The sequence below is a fragment of the Lytechinus variegatus genome, chromosome 1 (assembly GCF_018143015.1).
Source record: "Lytechinus variegatus isolate NC3 chromosome 1, Lvar_3.0, whole genome shotgun sequence".
Lineage (NCBI taxonomy): Eukaryota > Metazoa > Echinodermata > Echinoidea > Temnopleuroida > Toxopneustidae > Lytechinus > Lytechinus variegatus.
Genome location: NC_054740.1, coordinates 29,759,218 through 29,782,724, shown reverse-complemented (window position 1 = coordinate 29,782,724; position 23,507 = coordinate 29,759,218). Strand labels below are relative to the sequence as shown.

At 33.2% G+C, this 23,507-nt stretch overlaps 1 pseudogene; it reads right to left on the bottom strand.

The window, feature by feature from the left end:
• LOC121410804 overlaps window positions 1-23,507 on the bottom strand; it is a 49,124-nt pseudogene that overhangs the window by 10,092 nt on the left and 15,525 nt on the right.

Sequence of the window (23,507 nt, the reverse complement as noted above, 5' to 3'; positions counted from 1 at the left end):
TGTTTAATCCTCAAATATTTTTTTTTCATGCCCCAAAAGCTTTTGAAAATCCCCAAATTTTGAACATGGAAATATTCGTCACTCTCACTGTACTCCAATATCGAGGGGCGCGCGTGTGAAGATTCGAAGCCAGCACGTGGAAAGTAAATTAACAAATTTCGCCAGACAATTGAAAACAAGTGAACAAACTTTACAAATTAGACAAAGTGGCAGGTAGAAAAAAATGAATATTAGACTATCTGGAAATTAGACATGGTGGAAATTAGTCGAAATGGAAATTAAACCAACTACAAATTAGACCAACTGAATAATGGACCAAGTGAGGATTAGATCAACTGGTATTAGACCAATCAACTATTAAACAAACTGGTATAAGACCAAATGCAATTAGACCGAGTGAAAATAAAATACATTAGACGAAATGGCAATTACACCAAAGGAAAATTAGACCAAGTCACAATATGCCCAACTGGGCATTCAACCAATTGGCTATTAGACCAAGTGATCATTAGACCAATTGGCTATAAGACCATGTGGTCATTAAAGGACAAGTCCAACCCAACAAAAACTTGATTTGAATAAAAAGAGTAAAAAATTCAACAAGCATAACACTAAAAATTTCATCAAAATCGGATGTAAAATAAGGAAGTTATGACATTTTAAACTTTCGCTTATTTTTAACAAAACAGTTATATGAACGAGCCAGTTACATCCAAATGAGAGAGTCGATGATGTCACTCACTCACTATTTCTTTTGTTTTTGATTGTTTGAAATATGAAATATTTTGATTTTCTCGTCATTGTCATGTGAAATGAAGTTTCATTCCTCCCTGAACACATGGAATTCCATTATTCTAACATTTTGTGCTTCAGGCAAGGAGGTCCTAATCATCAAATTCGTAAAAATTGAAATATTGTATAATTCAAACAATAAAAAACAAAAGAAATAGTGAGTGAGTGACATCATCGACTCTCTCATTTGGATGTAACTGGCTCGTTCATATAACTATTTTGTTAAAAATAAGCGAAACTTTGATATGTCATAACTTTCTTTTTTTACATCTGACTTTGATGAAATTTTCAGCATTGTGCTTATCTGATTTTTCTCTATTGATTCAAATCAACATTTTTCTGAGGTGGACTTGACCTTTAAACCAAAAGAGAATTGGACTAAGTAGGTTGAGCCTGAATGGTGTTAGCCCATCTGCTGATTAGACCAAGTGATATTAGAGCAACTGTCAGTAAACCATTTCTGACACCCATGAATGACGGTTAGAAATAGGAGTGGGCTACAAATGGGTGAATTTTTTTGTCTTACTGTGGTAACAATCTTTCTGTCTCCTTTTACCTTATGAAATGACTTCATTTTTTTGTCGCAGGTCCGAGAAAAAAAGAGTGCCAGGTCAATATCCAAAATGGCTGCCAAAACACCCCCAAAATCACAGTTTTGGCCACACCTTCTTTACTTGGTGGTCTTTTCCTTTCTTTTGGTGTCTATTCATGTTTTGGGGGGCAGGCAATTTTTTTTTCATAAAAATAGTTCTCCTAAACCATTTGTAGAGTTAAAAACGTGAATTTAGTTAAATTTCACAATCTTTAGTTCCTTTTTCAGCCTTAATCATCTGTAAGTTCTTGGATATTAGATGAAACCAGTTGAACAGTAGCAAGCAGCTTCATATAGCTATATTACTTTGATTCCTCTAAATTTGGATTTAGAGCGTGATCGGTTCATCACGGACGGACATTTGATAGATTTTGAAAGTTTTGAAGGCTTGTAACAAATTAGGAATAAGATGAAAAAGGTTCCTTTGTGTTTTATAGTGAAGGGTAGGACAAAGTATGCTGAATGATGAAAAAAGTTTGTTCCCATGGTTACCTACAAACATAGGTATCCACTAAATGTGCCATATCACGGACGGACATGATAGAAATGTGGTTTTTAGAATTTTTGTACATTTTTATTGTTTCTATCTAAACAGCTTAACATTGACCAATAATTGTTAATGCAACTAACACTCAGGTATGTTAGCTTCTATGTTCACCACATTGAATTCTTAATCAATATCAAACTTCTGAGAGAATTGCAAATATTTTCCATCACGGACGGACATCTCGGACGGACATCACGGACGGACACAATCAAAATACATTGGAAGTACCCTGTAACAAGTTCTTAATACTTTTTTGGGGGAACAAATGCTATTGTATTGATGATTTGTACATATTTTAATATTATTAAACAGTATTAGTTGCACAATCAAGTTGTTACAACTTCAATCAAGTTGCTGCAACTTGATTTAAGATGTAGCAACTTGATTTCTATGCAAGACGCACAGTATAATCTAGACATATGATTGCTCTAAACACAGTTCTTGTCAAAATCGAATGTAAAGAATATTGTCTTTTTAAATTGTAGAATACTAGTAGGTTCAAAATCAACAGCTAGTTGATCAATAGGTGGTTTCAAACCGCCTCGATCACAAGAATCCCTGTTAAATGACGAAAACTTTTTAAGGCTAAAAAATACCCGTTAATTATTCCTGCATTCACACCGCCCCGAAACACATCCTTCGGGATAAGTTCCCGAAGTTACGAGCATGCGCAGTGTGGTCTGATAAGCAGGCAAGGCGGGAGATTCAAAATCACTTGCCCAGCAGCCACCCACGCCGCCGCGCCCAACGACACGCTGGGATAAAAGTTCCTGTAATTTGCTTTCACATTGCCAAAATACCTGCGACCTTCGAAAAATCCCCACGAAAGTTCTCGTAATTTCGCCAAGTACCTACTACATGTATTTAGCGGGTATTTTCTTTCGGGGAAATTACGCGTCGTTTGCTTTCACATTATTAAAATACCTGGTATTTTCTGATCAGGGTAAATTTCCCGATCAGAGAATACCTGGAACTGGCGAACTTCGAGGCGGTCTGAAACCACCTATTGATCATGTTGATACAAGTATTTTTATGATCATGATGATTTTTAGGCATTAATTTTCCAGTAGCAAAGATGTTTTTTTTTAATCCAAAAACTAAATCGAAAAGATGAACAGGTCGTTGATCCTTATGCTTGTTTGTTGGATCAACACTTGTCAGGGGCTCTCTTTGAATCTTTTGCACATATCAAAGTAGAGACACCCCATAATATCAACAGCCCTCATGTATTTAGGCCCGGACCGAATCCAAAATTGAAATTGATACACCAACCCTAAGTTTATTAAAACTTCTAAACACTGCAGTGCAAGCTTTATTAATTTTCACAGTTTACCAGATAAGCGATTTGCTTAAAATTAGCTCCAAAATGGACTTTGAAAAAAGGTATTCATGTAATTTTCACGAGCCTCAAGACTGTGATGTCATGCATTGTGAATCCATAGGTTTGTGAATTATAGAAAAATTGATGATTTTCCTACTTAAAAATGTACTTTCTTCTTCTCCATCACTTTCTGCAAGCTTGAATTGATGAAATCTACAGCTTTGGACTTGTACTTCCCATGTTTTATTTCCTGCTTTTTGGCATATACATGTACATGCAGCTTTCCAACTCTATCTGCATTCCAATAATGTTTAACAATTTTTCCTGACAACAATATAGCCCCAATAACGGCCGAACAAAGATATCACAAAAAATTGTGAAGAGTTGTAGGTTTATTCCATTTGAGTTCTGAATAATTCTCAGAGATACTTTTCACAGCAATTAGAAGCTAAAATTAAATTCATAATCTGCTCAGCAAAGTTTCTCATTTGCATATATGAATCTTTCCACAGTATTTCACTCGTCTGTCCGTGATGAAATTAATGTCCGTCCGTGATCATTTTTGATTGATTTATTATATGCATAAAATGTATTGATTTTTATAGCTATGTTCAAATAAAATGATGTACAGTGTCCAGTGAAATACTTCTACACACTTTTTTTTGTTTCTATTCTGATAAAGAATAAAAAGCTGAATCCATAGAAATTATCCTAATAAAAATGATCACGGACGGACATTAATTTCATCACGGACGGACAGAAATGTTAACTCCACAAGAAAAGTTTACTTCCCATATTTTTTTCCTACTAATTTATGTTTGATGATAGAGTAATGTTCAGAGTGCAAGACTATCAAAAAAAAATTGGAGTACCTTTGAAAACAATAAAACTAGAGTGAATTGAATTTGAGTGAATTAACTTTGTCTGTCCGTGATGAAATTAATGTCCGTCCGTGATCATTTTTGATTGACTTTATGATATGGATAAAATGTATGGATTTCAGCTATGTTCAAATAAAATGATGTACTGTGTTTAGAGAGATACATGTACCTCTACACCTTTTTATTTTTTATTTCTATTCTGATAAAGAATAAAAAAACTTTTCATCTTTTTTTCCATCACGGACGGAAATTTCTAAATGGAAATGTTAACACCTACCAAAAAAAATTACTTCCCAATATTTTTTTTCTACTATATTATGTCTGATAATAGAGTAATGTTCAGAGTGCAAGAACATTCAAACCAAATTACAGTAACTTTAAAAACTATAAAAGGGTCATTTCACACTAAGTGTACACTTTTAGTCTCACTGGGGGTCAAAAATGAAAGTTGTTGTTGGGTGAAAAACTTCACAGATTCTGAAACTTAAGGATATATACCTTTAATATCTAAAATTACAGAGCGTCAAGTCCATTTTTACATGTTTAAAAAGTTAACTGAAATACGGTAAGAAAAATAGGCGTCTGGAGAGGACATTTTGTTTAACAAGAAACACATCAACTTTATAACCCTGTAACTATTATACAAATGGTTTTGTGTTCATTTGTAGGCATCTGTATTGCTTATCAATTGTCAATATACTCATTTCACCTTCACGCATTCTGTATTCTGCCATGAAATTAGTGTGTGGTATGGCAAAACGAGAGACAAAGGGGTAAAATTTATGTAATAACATCATAGAATCCATTTTTTCTTTTGATATAGCATCAAATTTGAATTACACTGTTTTATTTAGGTCTAAACTATTTATTTAGGGGTATAATTATCAAGTAAGTGGGAGACCTAATCAAATATGAGCTTCCAAACCTTCATTTATCTCAGTATACTGGAGAGGACAATTGTTTAACAATATTCCCTACATGTATGAACTCCAAGAATGTGAGTTAATATGTGAATAACTGTGCATCAATTATATTTTATATAACATGTCAAATGTTACTGCAATGTTACATAGCAAAATGACACATTTGGGAATAATATAAACTACAAAGTTTTCACCTTAAATGCAACTTAAATATAACATGTCAGAAAATATGGCCCTAATTTGTTTAAGTTTTTAATAACACACACTGATATATCAAATAATCAGTATTTTATCATTAAAGTGATACCTCTGAAGTTTCTTGGTGTGTTCATTATTAATGTTATTTAGACTTTTGTATTGTGAGCCCTCGAAGTGTTACTCATTGATAAGTTCTGGAGAGGACATTTTGTTTAACAGTTTATTTGAATGCAACTTTCTTGCTTGGAACTAAATCATTTGACATTCTTTGCTTAAGAGAAATGCAAAGTAAACATATATACCCTACATACAACAATATAAGTAGTATTTACAGGTGTAGGAATTTTATCTAAAACATCAGCAGATATTATCCAAACCAACGTTCCTTGTATATTTAACTGCTGGTGCAGAAGTAAATGATGAATGCTTAAAACACTTAAAATGCAGCCCATTTGCCAAAATGAAAACTTACACAGGTGTCTTGTAGTATTATAGGACAATGATTAACAAAGTACATGTACTATTAATTATTAAAATACATGTAGGCCTACCTTTAATGATACTGGCATAGGCCTTTCTTTTTTCATAGTTAACAGGTCTTCATTAAAAATAACGTCACATAAGTGCACATTTAGCACCTGCTTTTCTTTGACTACAGTATGTTAAACAAGATTAATGAAACATTTTTTAATTATTTACCATTATTACTATAATATTAGTAGTAGTTGTAATTAGTGTTTTATTATTATTATAAAAAAATGTTATTTTTGTTGTTTTTGTTATCATTATCATTACTATTATTATTAATAACATTATTATAATTATGATTATTATTATTGCTATTGTATTCGAGTTCATATAGAACAGTTAAATGGCAGTATGGAAATGCAGAGAGTGACTAAATACCCCCGTCTTTGGTTTTTTAGCTGAAGGAACTTAATTTATTTTAACCAACTTTAAGAAGAAACCCTGAAAAGTGTTGCACTGTAGAGAGAGAGAAAAAAAGAAGCTAAATCTGCAAAGAGGTCTCCTTTTGACAGTGCTAAAATTTATGCGATATAAACTACTAGGCTACTACTAGTACTAAGTAGTAAACTCCCACATAATTTGTGCCTGTGGATTTTTCAAAAAACTATACATGTGTTGCCAAGATGATATTCAAAGTGCACACTGGAACCAAAGACAGAGGCAAAGTTGTCTGCAGGAAAACTTGACTCCTGATTGTATGTGACAACTTGAATCACACAAAGAACAAAGTGTTGGCAATCTGATGGACTAGCAGCAATGCTGTTTAAAAACCAGTATATTTGCAGAAGCAATACCAGTTCTTAAAGCCAGACAACAGATCAATCTGAAGTAAAATTTCTTGCGACCTAGCAGGGAAAAGGTCCAGTTTTAAGGAATCAGGGTTTTATAAAGCATGATGTCTGAATGCAGGTAAAACACAAAAGGAAATTGTCACGAATGGTTCAATGTCTTCCACTCCTGTTGCTGCTGCATCAGGTATGATGAATTTCTGTGTTTCACTTATGAATCAAAGCGATCACAGAAACAGAAGCCTTATTCTGCAGTCATTTTTTCAGAAATCAAAGCCTATCAAATAGAATCTTTTCAAGGCGTATGGGGAGTGTGGCTGCATACCAGCTTCTGGAAGATGCTCCTCTTGATGAAAGTAGCATGCCCACATATGATACTGTCCATTTCGGTAAGACTGACTAGTGCTATGCTGTTGAGAATGAAGGGGTCCTTTACCCAGGAGAAGTAATTGCAGTAGGAAATATGGGTGACTACCAAGTTATAGTCACAGAACGAGTGCATTGATAGTGACCAAATCCTAGAGATAACATTTTCTACCGCAAGAAAAGCTTGAAGATCAAGTAAAATAAACCAGATTTAACCAAAAATCACAGCCATTTCAGGTCTTCTGATCACACCTTTCTCAGACTTTTCATCAATAATGATGAATGAAACTGTATATTTCGTTATACAAGTCGATATGATTATTGCATTTCTACCATTTTGATACTACATGTACATGAACATTGCTTTCAAGTAGAAATATAAATTAAATGATTAAACCTGGGTGAGAATTACAAATGGATACCAACCAATATACATGTACATCTGCATTTGATTTTAGTTTGGTAGAGGACAAAGAGTAGCACTTTCTGTTCTCATATTTTTTTTTATTGGGGTATATTTTCTTTCACCAAGAAATGCAATAGAGAAAATGTTTTGATCAGAGTAATTTAATTATCTTCTACGAGATTATTTTGTTCTTCAAGAACATGTAGTTATAAGATTTTAAATACTCATTTTGCTAGTTGTTAAAAAAATAATAATTACTAAAATCTTAAAGGACTAACTACAGTTAAGATATAAGTGTCTCCTGAGTGAACCACGGAAACTTGCAAGTAATTGAATTTTTAAAAATAATAGAACAATATTTTTCACTCTGCACCACTTCACTTAATAAAATGTACTATAAGTAACAAAAATATTTTACTTGAATGTTGACGAAATACATGTAGGTTATAAGAAACAGTTTTACGCCCCAAGTATTGAATAATTATTTATCTAAATATTCAGCTTCAAGCTGTTAAAGTTTCATGGTGAGGAGCATTGTGGAGCCGTGATATGTGCAAACGCCGGGATATGTGCAAACAACGGTATATGTGCAAAATTTCGCCGGGATTTGTGCAAACAACGGAATTTGTGCAAACGCCACGCCGGGAAATGTGCAAATCTGTCAAAATTTATCAACGGCATCTGTGCAAACGTGACGACGGGATATGTGCAAATGAACAATTTTCACGGGAAAAGTGCAAACCTCCGGGATATGTGCAAATCACTGCATTTATCCATATAAAGGCTATTTCTAATGAAATGTTTCATAAAATTACTGTTAAAAATGAGAAACATGCCTGCATAAGGGAGAAGCTATACAGTGACATCGAGAAATGAAAAGCTATTCAGAGAGGCAGGGGGGGGGGACTGTTGCACCCACAAATGTAATAACGCCCACAAATGTAATAACACTTTACCCACAAATGTAATAATTTTTGATCGCCCACAAATGTTGTAAATTTGAAGGGCTTTTTGGCAAATCCGTTCTTAACTAAAATCCTATAGTAATGCGTTCATATAGCACACAAGTGCAAAGTCTCTTTTCCTGACCCGGTTATTTAACAAATTATAATATAAATCCAAAGTCTTTATTCCAGACCCGGATGTTTCAAAAATAATAATATATGTCCAAAGTCTTTTTTCCAGACCCAGATGTTTCAAAAATTATAATATATGTCCAAAGTCTTTTTTCCAGACCCGGTTGTTTCAAAAATTATAATATATGTCCAAAGTCTTTTTTCCAGACCCGGTTGTTTCAAAAATTCTAATATAAGTCCAAAGTCTTTTTTCCAGACCCGATTGTTTCAAAAATTCTAATATAAGTCCAAAGTCTTTTTTCCAGACCCGATTGTTTAAAAAATAATAATATAAGCCCAAAGTCTTTATTTGAGACCCGATTGTTTAAAAAATTATAAGGTAAATCCAAAGTCTTTATTCCTAACCCGATTGTTTAAAAAATTATAATATAAGTCCAAAGTCTTTTTTTCCAGACCCCGTTATTTCAAATATTATGATATAAGTCCAAACTAAGATACGATAATGATGTTCCAGTGGAATAAACATAAGAATCAAGCTTAGTCTTCTCTCCAGACCCAGTTAATTAAAACTGGTGGAATCAATGTCTTTGTTGTTGTTTTGAATTATACGGAATGTATTGTGAATATATTCGCCATGAGTAAATTGAGAATCAAGCATAGTCTTTTCTCCAGACCCGGTTATTTAAAACTAGAAACTGAAACCCTCTAGTAATGCCTTCATATAGCACAAAAGTCCAAAGTCTCGTTTCCAGACCCAGTAGTTTCAAGAAATTATAATATAAGTCCAAAGTTTTTTTTCAAGACCCGGTTATTTCAAAAATTATAATATAAGTCAAAACTTAGATACCATAATGATATTCCAGTGGGGAAAAAAACAAAATCGAGCTTAGCCTTTTCTCCAAACCCTGTTATTCAAAAATTGTAAATAACAAAACAACAACAACAAAAACTGTATAAAGACTCCATAATCTTATTAATGCTGGATAACATGGACATATAGCGTAGTCTTTCAGCCAGACTCAGTCATTTGTTTTTCAAAATAACGCTAATAGTAAAATTAGAAATAACTCCAAATCTAAGACCAAGCAATCCTTGAACCTAAGGACCTGTTTTTAAAAAGAAGTTTAGAACGTTGTCTTTATTCCAGACCTAATCATTACAAAAATTACGAAAAAGAATCTTCTAACATAAGACCCTATCACATTCTTTTGGAATAACACAAGTTTTAAAACGTTCTCTTTCCTCCAGACCAGGTCATATAAAAAAATGAATTAAAAAAGAAAATCAAATCTAAAACCAATTTTCAAAAGTTACACCCACTAAAAAAATATGTCTTTACCCCACACCCAGTTTTTTTATATAATAATACTAAGACCCCTACAAAACATTGTAATTATGCATGGATATAGCAAACGTCCTTTCTCCAGACTTTGTTATTATTATTTTTTTTAATAGTTTTTACCCATATTCTAAAACGAATACCCAATAATCTAACTACTGTGGAATAACATGGAGATCGATTGTAGACTTTTCTCCAGACACAATTATTTCATGAATAAAAAAACCCAATAAAACCCAACCCCCAACAGCGAATCTAAGAACAAACAATCTTCCAAATTAAGACCAAGTAGAAAAGCACATGTTTAGAGCGTTGTCTCTGTTACAGACCCAGTCATTAAGAAATTAATTTAAACATTCTTAAAAACATTAGACTTTGTCATATTCTTATTCCTGTTGAATAACATGGATATTATGCTTAGACTTCGTCTAGACCCAGTTATTTATAAGATAAAAAATATTGAAAAAAAAAACAAAGCTTTCTGAATTAAACCCAGTTAAAATGCTTGGGTTTAGAGAGTTGTCTCTACCCCACACCCAGTTCTCTTAAAAATACAAATTAAGCAAAAGAGTAATCAGGAAAATTTAGACACCAGCCTCTCCCAAACTATAAAAAACCTGTGATAACGCATACCACAAAAACGACAAATTAACAAAAGGCGTAAATATTCAGATCTGAATGGTACGCGCCTTAAAAACCCAAAATAACAACGTTATTCTACATTAATGATATTGTGGCGTCTTTGTTAATATTGTTTGTCTGTTTTTATCCTTTCTAATAATTTCCTATTTTGAAATAACATGGTCTAGAGCAAAGACTACACCATATTTAAAGACGTTTGTCCCCTGGAAAGATCAAACCTCAAGATGTTGATGGACCTGAATCCATCGACGGGACAGCCTAACCCCGTAACTCTGGTACGGGTGTGGGAGGGGGCTCCTCTTTCTTTGCCTGTCTCTCTTTCAGTCATTTAAAATCATTTTTCCCTATCTTATCACTTCTTGATCACATAAATCCTCTCTCTCTGTCTCTCTCTTTACTTTACGGGTCAATATAACCCCAGAAAATATATCTTAGGCCTCTGAGATTATTGGAATTGTAACTAATAAAAAAATGCTGAATATATTACAAATGGTGCTTGCCCACTGAAAATTTAAAGTACCGAAGAGCTTGTTAAAACGTTATCCCCTATTGTTAGAATCATTTTCTTTTATATAATATCTCATAGATCGTCGATCAACAACCTTATCGTTTTTGGGAAGTAATCCTCATATTGTGTGCTGATATCTTATTCCTCAGCTTTTTGTTTTATATTTTAAGGTTTTGTTTGAATAAAAAGGAATGAATATATAAGAAATAATAATGATAAAAAAGAAGTAATAAAAATAACACTAATTAAAATTGTTACCCTACTTCTCATACAGTGGGTGGCAAAAATAGTCAATCATGACTTATTGCCAAATGAAAACATGGAATGGAATGGTTATCCCCTCTTAATCGAATGTTTTTCTTTTATATACTATATCATAGATCGTTGATCAACAACCTTATCGTTTTCGGGAAGTAATCCCCCTATTGGTTACTGATATCTTATTTCTCAGTTTTTTCATATGTATTAAAAGTTCTGTTATTTGTGTTTTTTCATAGAAAAAAGGAAGGAATATACAAGAAATTATTTTTTATGGTTTGCAGGGTCGTTCTTTTGTTGTTATTGTTGTGTTTTTAATGATTTCTATAACTGGGTCTGACAAAAAGACTACGCTATATTTTCATATCTGAATGACACGCGCCTCAAAACCCAAGCTAACAACAACAACGTTATTTAGCATAAATAGGATCATGGGTCTTTGTTTTTTAGAATTATTATAATTTTTGAAATAACCGGGTCTGGAAAAACGACTTTGGACTTATATTATGATATTTGAATTAAGCGGGTATGGAAAATTTTTTTCGCATTTTTGTGCAATATAGATGCATTACTATAGGGTTTCAGCTTTTAGTTACCGGGTCTGGAGCAAAGACTATGCTTGATTCTCAATTTACTATTAGCGGCTGAAGAAAAGACTAAGCTCGATTCTCATTTTTATTCCACTGGAATATCATTATTGTATCTTAGTTTGGACTTAAATTATAATTTTTTAAATAACCGGGTCTGGAAAAAAGACTTTGGAATTATATCATAATTCTTTAAACAACAAGGTATGGAAAAAAGACTTTGGATTTATACCATTATTTTTTAAACAATCGGGACTGGAAAAGGGGACTTTGGGTTTATATCATTATTTTTGAAACAACCGGGTCTGGAATAAAGACTTTGGATTTATATTATAATTTGTTAAATAACCGGGTCAGGAAAAGAGACTTTGCACTTGTGTGCTATATGAACGCATTACTATAGGATTTTAGTTAAGAACGGATTTGCCAAAAAGCCCTTCAAATTTATAACATTTGTGGGTATTATTACATTTGTGGGCGATCAAAAATTATTACATTTGTGGGTAAAGTGTTATTACATTTATGGGCGTTATTACATTTGTGGGTGCAACAGTTCCCCCCCCCCCCCTGCCTCTCTGAATAGCTTTTCATTGCCGATGTCACTGTATAGCTTCTCCCGTATGCAGGCATGTTTCTCATTTTTAACAGTAATTTTATGAAACATTTCATTAGAAATAGCCTTTATATGGATAAATGCAGTGATTTGCACATATCCCGGAGGTTTGCACTTTTCCCGTGAAAATTGTTCATTTGCACATATCCCGTCGTCACGTTTGCACAGATGCCGTTGATAAATTTTGACAGATTTGCACATTTCCCGGCGTGGCGTTTGCACAAATTCCGTTGTTTGCACAAATCCCGGCGAAATTTTGCACATATACCGTTGTTTGCACATATCCCGGCGTTTGCACATATCACGGCTCCACAAGCATGACAATGATTATGTATATATGTGTAACATGATGAGTAAAACTAATTTTGGTAAAATTGTCAATCATTATGTTTCTAAAATTTTGAACTTTTACATGTACACTTGTGAACCTCTGCCAGAAATCACATACCCATTGCCCACTGCTTAGTATGTACATACTGTACAGTGTATGAGGACTTTTTTAAATAAAGACATGCTCTTATTAGTACCAAAGGTTTGTATAATTTCCAAATTTTCTGATAATCTTGTTGAATCAAATTATAATAATATACCAAGGTGTATTAAGAAATCACACACCTTGTACAGAAAAGAGATTGTCAAACTCCATGGTAAAAAATGTGGCAATTACAATATATTCTAGGGTGCCTACAATGTGTCATTTGAGCAACATTGAATTGCCCTGTAGTAAGAACCTTAATGCCAATTAGCCACCCTACAACTTTAAAATAAAAATAAATCAGTAGTTAGCTCTAGATATGTGTACAAGTGACCCAAGAGTAAATGCAACCATCGTGTTAAAATAAATGTCCTCTCCAGAACAACATGAAACCATACAGTTTGCTGCTTGTAAGGGTAGTATATAAGTGCCAGGATCAGCAGATTTTGTCATTTACACAATTACAAATAGTATCACATTAAATTTTCTTGAATATCCAAACATGGTGTGAGGATGTTTTCGTCTGATCCTCCTATATTGCCCAATTATATTGATAATGTAAAATATAATTCAATTGAAAATGAAATTCTCATAAATAAAATGATATTTTATGAATTATATCTTTGTGACCAACAACAGATCATTATTTTCTTACATAAAAGAAGGGCTTTTCTTGTTAAAATCATTATTTCTGTGCATTGTTAAAAAATGATGAACCTTTGTGCTGGAGAGGACATTCCATTTAACATTGCATAAGTGTGAATTACTCACCATCTATATGAATTAAGAGGGAAAAATGAATTTCATTGTGTTGAACTGGAGTATACTATTAATTCTATACCACAACAATGGGTATCAGGTTCCTTAGTGCTTCAAAAAATGAAAAAGTCTTGCGTTCTGGAGAGGACGCACTTTTAACGGAGAAATGATACATCAAAATAGCCAAGAGATAAAAAGTATCCAGCAAAATAGAGTCCAAGATTTGACATATGTCTTGACTTACATGCATTCTGAAGATTGAATTAGCAGAGTTTTTGCACAAATTTATCAATTTTATTCACTGCTGATGACATATTTGTTCTGGAGAGGACATGTCCTTTTTGTTTAACGGAGAAAACACATTTTACAAGAATATTCATAAGTTTCTCATTTATAGGTCGAATTCGATCAAATAAAGTTTATTGTATTGCTTACTAGTTGTACTTTTCCATAACATTAATATTCAACACATCTCTCTTCAAATTTAACCAAGATATCAATTAACTTTTTGGAAAATGTTGAATGAGACTCCATTTTCTGTTAAAAATGCACAAAAAATGCTGAAAATTAATAGAAAAAGTACTTGAACCATCATGATATTGCAACTGTAGATTGGAATAGATCAGGTGCATCAAACCAAACTGCAAGTACAATCAATTGAATGTTACAAATCAGCTAAAACAGGGGAAAGTCCATTTTTTCAAAAGTGTACACTTAATGTGAAATAGCCCAAAACTAGAGTGAATTTGAGTACAAATGTCCGTCCGTGATGAGAGGTAGCAGCACCCCCATGAATAAAATGGACTATTCCGGTACTTTCGGAATCATCAATCTTCATGAAATTAAGTTTTTTGAAAACTGAGATATCAAAGATCATTTTAAAAGCAAATTTGATAGAAGTACCTTAAAAAAAAATTTCACCTCAATGCGAACCCTTAACCGATCATGCTCTTTATTGATATTTGTGATATATATCTTATTATTGTCTCCTACACATTTTTCCAGATTCTCAACTCAGGCAATTACAAAGGTAGCAAATTTAACGCGCCTATTGTAACTCTATCTAGCAAGCGCAGCCACATCACCCATATTATGAAATCTCTTCACTGGTTGCCCCTGAAGGAACGCATAGTCTTTAAATTCCTTCTTTTGATTTTTCACATAGTCAATGGAACTTCCCCCAGTTTCAATAAGTCTTTGATGCAAAATAACCAAAAAAAAATCGGATTTTGGCCTGGCACATTTTTTTCTGACACCTGAGACAAAAATATTGTCATTTTACGACGAGACACAGAAGAAGGAATAAAAAAAAACTGTTGCCATATTAAAATGACAAAAAGTATTTTTGACCCATGTATAGCCCACTCCTAGTAAAAATTACAGAAGTGTATGTCAGACCTGAACTTGGTCCAAAATTTCAAATACAAATTCAATGCGAAACGCATTTTTGAAAATAAAAATCGATCCCCATTTGTCCTTTTATTGAATAAAGGAATTGATTTAAAGTTGTTTATGATTGAAAAAGTGTCATTGATATCCATTGTAAAAAATAACAAAACAAAAATATGAAGTCAAACAATGGAATTACATAATAAAAAATACACTTGTAAATGTAATCTAAGTGAATATTACATACCATGATCTCCAACAAATACGATTATTGTATTATTTGCGAAGCCATTTTCTTCTAAGCCATGAAGTAACCTTCCTATCTGGAAATCCGTGTAGGTGGCAGCTGCGTAGTAACTCTGTCGCAGTAGGTACTATAGAATAAAAAGCGTACAAAACAGATTAAAAGAAAAATAAATGACAAAATTTGAATGCAAGCAGAAATTCGGAATGAAAATGAGAATTTCAAAATATCTGGACAAAGAATATGACAATTCACATGCTTTCTCATAAATGAAATCTCTGCCTGAATGCACCAGAATGCATCTCATACTGGCAAATTTGATAATTATATTGTGCAGTTAGTACATTGTATGTCAATCAGTGTCCTACTGTAAATCTATACAAAGCCAATGGGAATACCTAAAGTCAGCATGAAAATGGAGTATTATCTGTCCTTTACTTTAATACTTACATGATAAGGTCTAGGTATAGGACCGTAGGGAAAACTGATATTGAGGGCAGCAATGTCTTCCCGTTCCATCAGGCTTAAGTAAGGCTCAAACGCCACGGGTGGTAGCTTAGGAGGCAGGTCAGGGTTAGAGGCAATCTCCACCTCTTCCAGAGGGTACAAAGCCTGGTACTCCTGAGGATACTTGAAAGGTATGTGAGGTTTATGGTACCCAACACCTAAAAAGAATGGCTGGGAAGGGTCCTTAGAGATACGGAAACCACTCTCTTTCATGGTAGACTTGCGAGACGGTGGTGAAGCTCGTGACCTTGAGGCAAACTGTTTGAGAAGGTCAATGGCGTAGTCGGTGCTTTGCATATCAGGAAGGCTCTTCAAGGGCATTTCAGTGACATTGACAGGGCATATGATGTTCTCATGTAGTGTGCCATCCAAGTTCTTGCACACCTGTAGAGAAATAGTCATGGTAACTATTTTAAGGAACTCAACACTACGGCAGTTAATCATAAATGGAAAAGGCAATTAAGTGGGGCAGCAACATCTCAAATATTTGTTGAATAAACACAATTGCCTTTTTTTCTTTTAAATCATACAATATGTAACAAAGAAATAAGACTTCTCCCAAACTTTAAAATGAGGTTCTGTAACCGCAGGATACCAATAAATGATTGGGGATAATAACTAATTAATAAAACATTTATGATTTCCCTTCTTTGCAAAGTGTATTAGAACTTTAGGGTTGACAATGTCAATGATGCTGCCTGCTAGAATAAAGCGCAAGCTACCCTTAGTCAAAATTGTCTAAAATCCAAGGTTGTCAGAATCTAATGTAAAAGAATTTTTTTCAAGCTCATTCATTCATATAATTACTTTAGTATATTAATTCCATATTGTATATCATCATCATCATAACTATTTGTCATCACTGTCATTATCATCATATCATTGAGAATGATTTGATGATGAAAATAAGTCATTATCATAATTTTCATTGTGCAATAACAAAACCATTAGTTTCATGCAAATATGTAAAATATTCAAGATATATATGGGTTCATAGGGTTGGGCATCTAGATGAGAATGGAATAATTTTGAATAAATATATCTCATAACTTTGATGAAATGGAATTATGCTTAATGTAAACTAATGTCACCTAATGGATAATAGCACCTATCAACAAAGAGGGTATTCATGTGTTTAGAAGAAAAACAAGTGGAACGCCTCTGACAGTCTCCACTGCATTACATGATTAAATATAGCAGGGCAGGTCCAAGCTATTTGACTTGTGACGTACAGGACATTTAAAGACTTTAAAGTTGTGTAACATAAGAAATGAATGCACAACAGAGAATCTTTTATGGATTTTGGAAGGTCATTCGTGCCCTCTTTATTCATAAAAAAAATTAGTGATCTACAATTCCATTAACGATGTAATATTTTAATCAATATGCACTGTGACGTACGGGACCAGACATAAGCTGATTTCTTTGAAAAAAGTTTGTCATTAAAACTCTGTGAAATGGAATTAGCTGGAAATCTCTCATTATGTTTTCATCTTGTATCTTATCAAGTTTCAATAGTCATGAATGAAATTATAGAACTCATTAGTGTTATTATGTAATAGCTCAAAATATAAACAACCGCGCTGTGACGTACGGGACATGTGACGTACATGTACGGGACATTTGTCCATGTGTAAAACGAATGGGGAAAGTGAAATTTCATCAAAATTTGTAATTAAATTGATGCAAACCAAAGTAAGTTAAGTTTTACATGGATTATCATGATTGATATATATTTCTTTAATAGCATACACTGAAACAAAACACAGCAAACACTTTACGACCTTATAAATATTATGAAAGAGGCCTTGCAAATAATTCCATGTGTTAAACGAATGGGGAAAGTGAAATTTCATCAAAATTTATAATTAACTGGATGTAAACCAAAGTAAGTAAGTTTTACATGGATTATCATGATTTATATATATTTCTATTATAGTATATGATTAAACAAAACACAAAAAAACTTTATGACCTTATAATTATGAAAGATTTAATTAATGAATTAACTAATTAATAATAATTAATGTTATTTATTACAAATAGTAACTTTATTATCAGCCTTTTACCAATATTCAACCACTGATATAATATCATTTATTTCAATTTACATTATCTTTGCTCCTTATTAAAAAATAACCCTAATTAGAATTACATAGAAATCCTATGTATAATGTATGGTGTGTCCCGTACGTCACACATTTGTCCCGTACGTCACAAAGATTCATTAGCTGATATAATTAAACAGGAAATTAATTCAGTAAATTCACTTTAATTTTTGGATGAATCGTAATATAAATTAAAACTTTAAAAAATGTGAATAAAACTGTTCAAATTTTTCTTAATTAGAACCTAAAAAAACATATGCTAAATTGTGACGTACGGGACACTGCCTGTTGGACACCACATAATTAACTTAATAATTAATTTTCAAAATTATTTTTTTCTCAAATGTTTGTATGAACTTAGTACTACAAGTCCCCACAGAAATATTTTCAAATATATAATTTGCATTATCTGCAGATAAAAAATGTGATGTCCCGTACGTCACACTAATTAATGATTTCTTGGAATCATGACCTTGGCATTCATTAACTTAACGTTTTCAGAAGAAAAAAATATAGGGCAAAAAACTTCAGAGTATAAGCTTCAAAATGACATACAATATGTTAGATTTAAGCAAAGATTTAATTTTGGCTTCAGAGTGGACAATAGCTTGGACCTGCCCAGCAGCAGTGCTGACTTTGAAAACAGCTATTGAATTATTATTCAAAAAAGAAAACATTCATAATAAAATTAAATACTATGTCCATTGACCAAAAATGACCTTGGACCATGATCATGTGATCAAGATGTGTGCAAAACAATCATTTATACTTGATTACCCTTATGTGTACATGTCTATGTTTCATTAACTAGATCCTTAAACTTTCCTCACACAGGATATTCAGTGATACTTGATTACTCTTTAATATGTCCTAGTTTTATGAACTGGCTCCAAAAAAATTTAAAGTTACGAAGGAAATTCGACAAATACCCTCAACATGGCCAAGTTCATTGACCCTAAATGACCTTGGTCATGTGACTTGAAACTCAGGCAGGGTATTAGTAAACAAGATCTTGGAAGACTTCAATGCCTTCAGAACAAATGTGCACAGTTAATCTGTCAAAAACCAAAATGGTGTCATGCTACTCCTCTTTTAAATGAACTACATTGGCTACCTGTTTCTGATAGAATATACTATCGAATACTTGTTCAAACCTATAAATCTCTGTCAACCACACTACCTTCTTACAATTCTTCATTATTTCAGCAACAAAGATCTACATACTCTCTTCGTTCTGCAGCTGCTCCTTCCTATGTCATTCCAAAATCCAGAAAACAGGCAAGTTTCAACTCCTTTCAATCTCTTGCCTGCCGTCTTTGGAACAAGCTCCTTCGATCTCTTCAAAACCTCTCTTCTCTTGACCTCTTCAAAAAACATCTTAAATCACACTTATATAATGGTACCATAAACCTTAACTTATTTTATGCTATCAAGGGCGCTTTGTAACCTCTGGGAAAAGAGCTACATAAATCCAATTATTATTATTATGATTATCATTGTTTCATGAACTAGGTCGGACTCCATATACTTACGAAGTTATAACATTTCAAAAACTTAACCCTAAGGTTAAGATTTTGATGTTGATTCCCCCATTATGGTTTAAGTTCATTGACCCTAAATGACCTTTGACCTTGGTCATGTGACCTTAAACTCAGGCAGGATTTTCAGTTTCATGAACTAGGTCTATATACTTTCTAAGTTATGCTGTCATTAAAAAACTTAACCTCCAGTTAAGATTTGATATTGACGATGCCGCCGCCGTCGGCAAAGCGGCGCCTATAGTCTCACTCTGCTATGCAGGTGAGGCAAAAATTCAAAAGCTAATCATCAGTGTTTTTATCATCATCATTGTTATCATCAGTGACCACTTATCATTGTTATCATTACCATGATTATCACCAGCATGATTAGTATCATCACCATTACCATTAGCATCATCATCACCACCATCCCTGGTCAGTCAAGTGCCAATGTATAATTATATATAGTTTATTTAAAGGTCAAGTCCACCTTAGAAAAATGTCAATTTGAATCAACAGAGAAAAATCAGACAAGCACAATGCTGAAAATTTCATCAAAATCGGATTTAAACTATTATGACATTTCAAAGTTTCGCTTATTTTTAACAAAATAGTTATAGTATATGACCGAGCCAGTTACATACAAATGAGAGAGTCGATGATGTCACTCACTATTTCTTTTGTTTTTTATTGTTTGAATTATACAATATTTCAATTTTTACGAATTTGACGATTAGGACCTCCTTGCCTGAAGCACAAAATGTTAAAATAATGGAATTCCATGTGTTTAGGGAGGAATGAAAGTTCATTTCACATGACAATAATGATAAAATAAAAATATTTCATATTTCATATAATACAATACAAAAGAAATAGTGAGTGATGTCATCACTTCCTCATTTGCATACCGACCGAGATGTGCATATACCGGTAACTGTTTTGTGAAATGAAGCAAAACTTTAAAATGCTATAACTTTCTTATTTTACATCCGATTTTGATGAAATTTTCAGTGTTATGCTTGTTGAATTTTTCTCTTTTTATTCAAAACAAGTTTTTGTTGGGGTGGACTTGTCCTTAAAACAGTACCTTTGCTCTCTTATATTTTTGTGTTGGAGGATGCCATGGTTCTACTGACCAGCTGTATGGGTAATCATCAGTTCCATTTGAAGCTTTACCTGTATAAATTCATAAAAAGAATATGTTGATCTAAATGCCAGCTTAAAAATTCTATTTCATATATTTTATACTTATGTAATGTGTCACTATACAATGAAAAATCTGGTATTAATGTACTCTTTTTTTTTAATATTTCAATTCTTAACTGAACTCATAGCCATCTAAAATGATAACTTTTTTAAATTCAAGCTCAAGTTTGTCTTTATTTATCTATATCAGAAGTTTGTTTTGTTCACATCTTCAAGCCAATAAACTTTAAAAATAACATATTAAACATATAAAGCCATGATTACATAAATATTATATACAGTGAATGTGAAATACCATACAGACATGTAAAGGCTACAAACAATGCAAAGCTTATTTTCATACATTAATCCAACAATCTCAAATTTTAAAGGAGAACATATTTTGTGGTTTGGATATTGGCTGAATATATTTTCAACACGGGGGGCCCCTTACATCATTTAGAAAATAATACTGAAAAAGAGTGAAAGTTTTACATTATAATTTACACTCAACTATGCCCAGTTTTATTTCAATATATTTCCTTGCATGCTTAAAGATAAATTCCAGTTTTGGTAACGATCTCTAAATGAATTTTTACAGAATCTGATATCATGACCACCCAAGTGTCTGTTTGTATGAATATAAAATATGTGCCAAAGGATTCTGGAAGAAATTGTGTAATTGCTGAGAAATAAGCTAAATAAGCGCGGATTCGGTCACTTCCGTCGGGTCTTTATTCCAGCAATAATAATACACTGTCCCACGTGTGCCTATCTGTGTTAGTTAATTTCAGTGTGAACATTTTTCAGCCTAGATTTCAAGATTTCACAAAGTTCAGTTTATGTAACTGTACCAGATCTAGATCCTCGATGATATACTGACAATTAAGCCTGGTTTTAAAGACTTTCTCATGAAATCAGTGTTTACTGCAACTACTGGCATTTCTCTTTAAAAGTAATTCAAAGAAAAGGTCAGTAAAACATTTAAATTGGTATCCCTGTATGTCCCTTATCCATGCAAATAGGCAAATATTCATTCATTTGAACTGAAATATTGTTTATTTCTATTAATTTTTTTATTTATCATAAAAAAATTAGGTAACAATAAAAGCTTTTTCATGCTACCAAATGGAATAACAGCTGGGGCCAGTGCAGAGAGAGTTGTATTTAAAAGCAACCCATAGGCTAGGAAAAAAGTCAGGTTTACCTGGTAAATGAGACCACAGTCTATCTCTGCCAAAATCATGGAGAGCAATAGATTAAAAAAAAACATTTATATCGAATGTTTACTATTTTGCTTCCCTTTGCTTTTACATTTAAGAAAAATTCTTCAAAATACTTTAGTTATCATTCCCAGACAATGTGGGTGTTGTAATACTATGGATGTGTAAAATTAGGGATTTGTGCCCCAATTGGCTAACCATAGTTAAACCAAAACTTTAAATCAGAGTTTGATTTAAACCTGAGTTCAGAATACTGGCCATAAACTCAAGCACAAGTCCATATGATTCTGATTCTAAGGTGAGAATCATGTTGTGTTTGAATGCTATTCTTTGTGCAACAGGCACAAGATCAGATACAGTACAATGGTTTCAAATGTTCTGCAAGGGTTGTATACCATTATGAAAGACTTTCCCAATGGAAGCAGTAAAGTATCCATGTTCTTTGAAGTGTTGTGGTAAAGTAGTGTAGTTTCCTGCTGCATCCCTCCAATAAGAAGAGAAATCATAGAGCTTGGTTGTATCAGGTCTCCTACTGGTTAGGAAGGATGTTCGGCTTGGTCCACACACTGCTTGCTGTAAGACAACAATCATACGATAAAATTACAGCCCTTCTCCCTTGTTCCATGACATTTGCTCTGGTGACAATTGCTCCCCTGTAAGTTCAACACACTAAAGGAATGACCAACTTCAACCCTGGATGTAACACTATAAAACCTATCGTAACCTATCCTAAACCTATTACCAAACCTAACATAAACCCTATTGCAACCCTAACCCTATATCTTTGATGAAATAAAACCTGGAGCAATTGTCACTGTTGTGTCACCGTTTCCGTAAGAAGGTGTCCAATAGATCTACACCCCTATCTCGGCTACAGCATGAATTTTTACAGAGCTCAAAGCAAGTACAAGGATTTTTGTTCAGCAAGTAGTACCCATAATTCACAGGTAGGAGGTGGATAGTGGCAGTCTAAGTGTCTTGTCATGGGTTCCAAATCTTTCATGGTTCAAAGTCTGGATTTGTTATTTAGGCATCTCATAATGTAGACTTTTTTTAAGTGAGCTTAATATAAAAAAAATATTTAAGTGTCAGGAGACAGATTATGTATTGATTAATGATGATTAGGACTAAAACCAGTAACGGAATTCATCAAATTCTCTGCATAAAGTAACTGAAAAATGACACTTGCAACTTGAAAAATGACAGCTTTTGCATTTGATATATGACCATACCATAACTTGATGAGTCAATCAAAACTTCACGTGGAAGTAAATCATTCGATGTAGATTTCTGCCAAATAATTTAGGGTAAAACAGGATTTGCCTCTAAAGAGTTATTTCGGGGGGGGGGGGGGGGGGGGGGGGGTGATTCCATTACAACCAACTTTGAACTATATGCTTCTTTTCCTCTTATAATTGATGCCTCAGGCATGGGTTAACAAAGTTCAGCAACGGTTGACCGAAGACACTGTGGTTGACTTTGAAATATTGCGCTATGTATGTACAGTGTTTGACATTTGCACAGTATAGAATGAACACCAGTTGTAGCACATACTATAGCTGCGTAATGTAATTCATCGTCAATCTTCATGTTAAAGGACAATGAAACCATTGGAACAAGATAGCTTGTGCGAAAACAGAAAATCAAAGAAACAGATCACCAAAAGTTAGAGAAAAATCGGACAAATAATGAGAAAGTTATGAGCATTTGAATATTGCGATCACTAATGCTA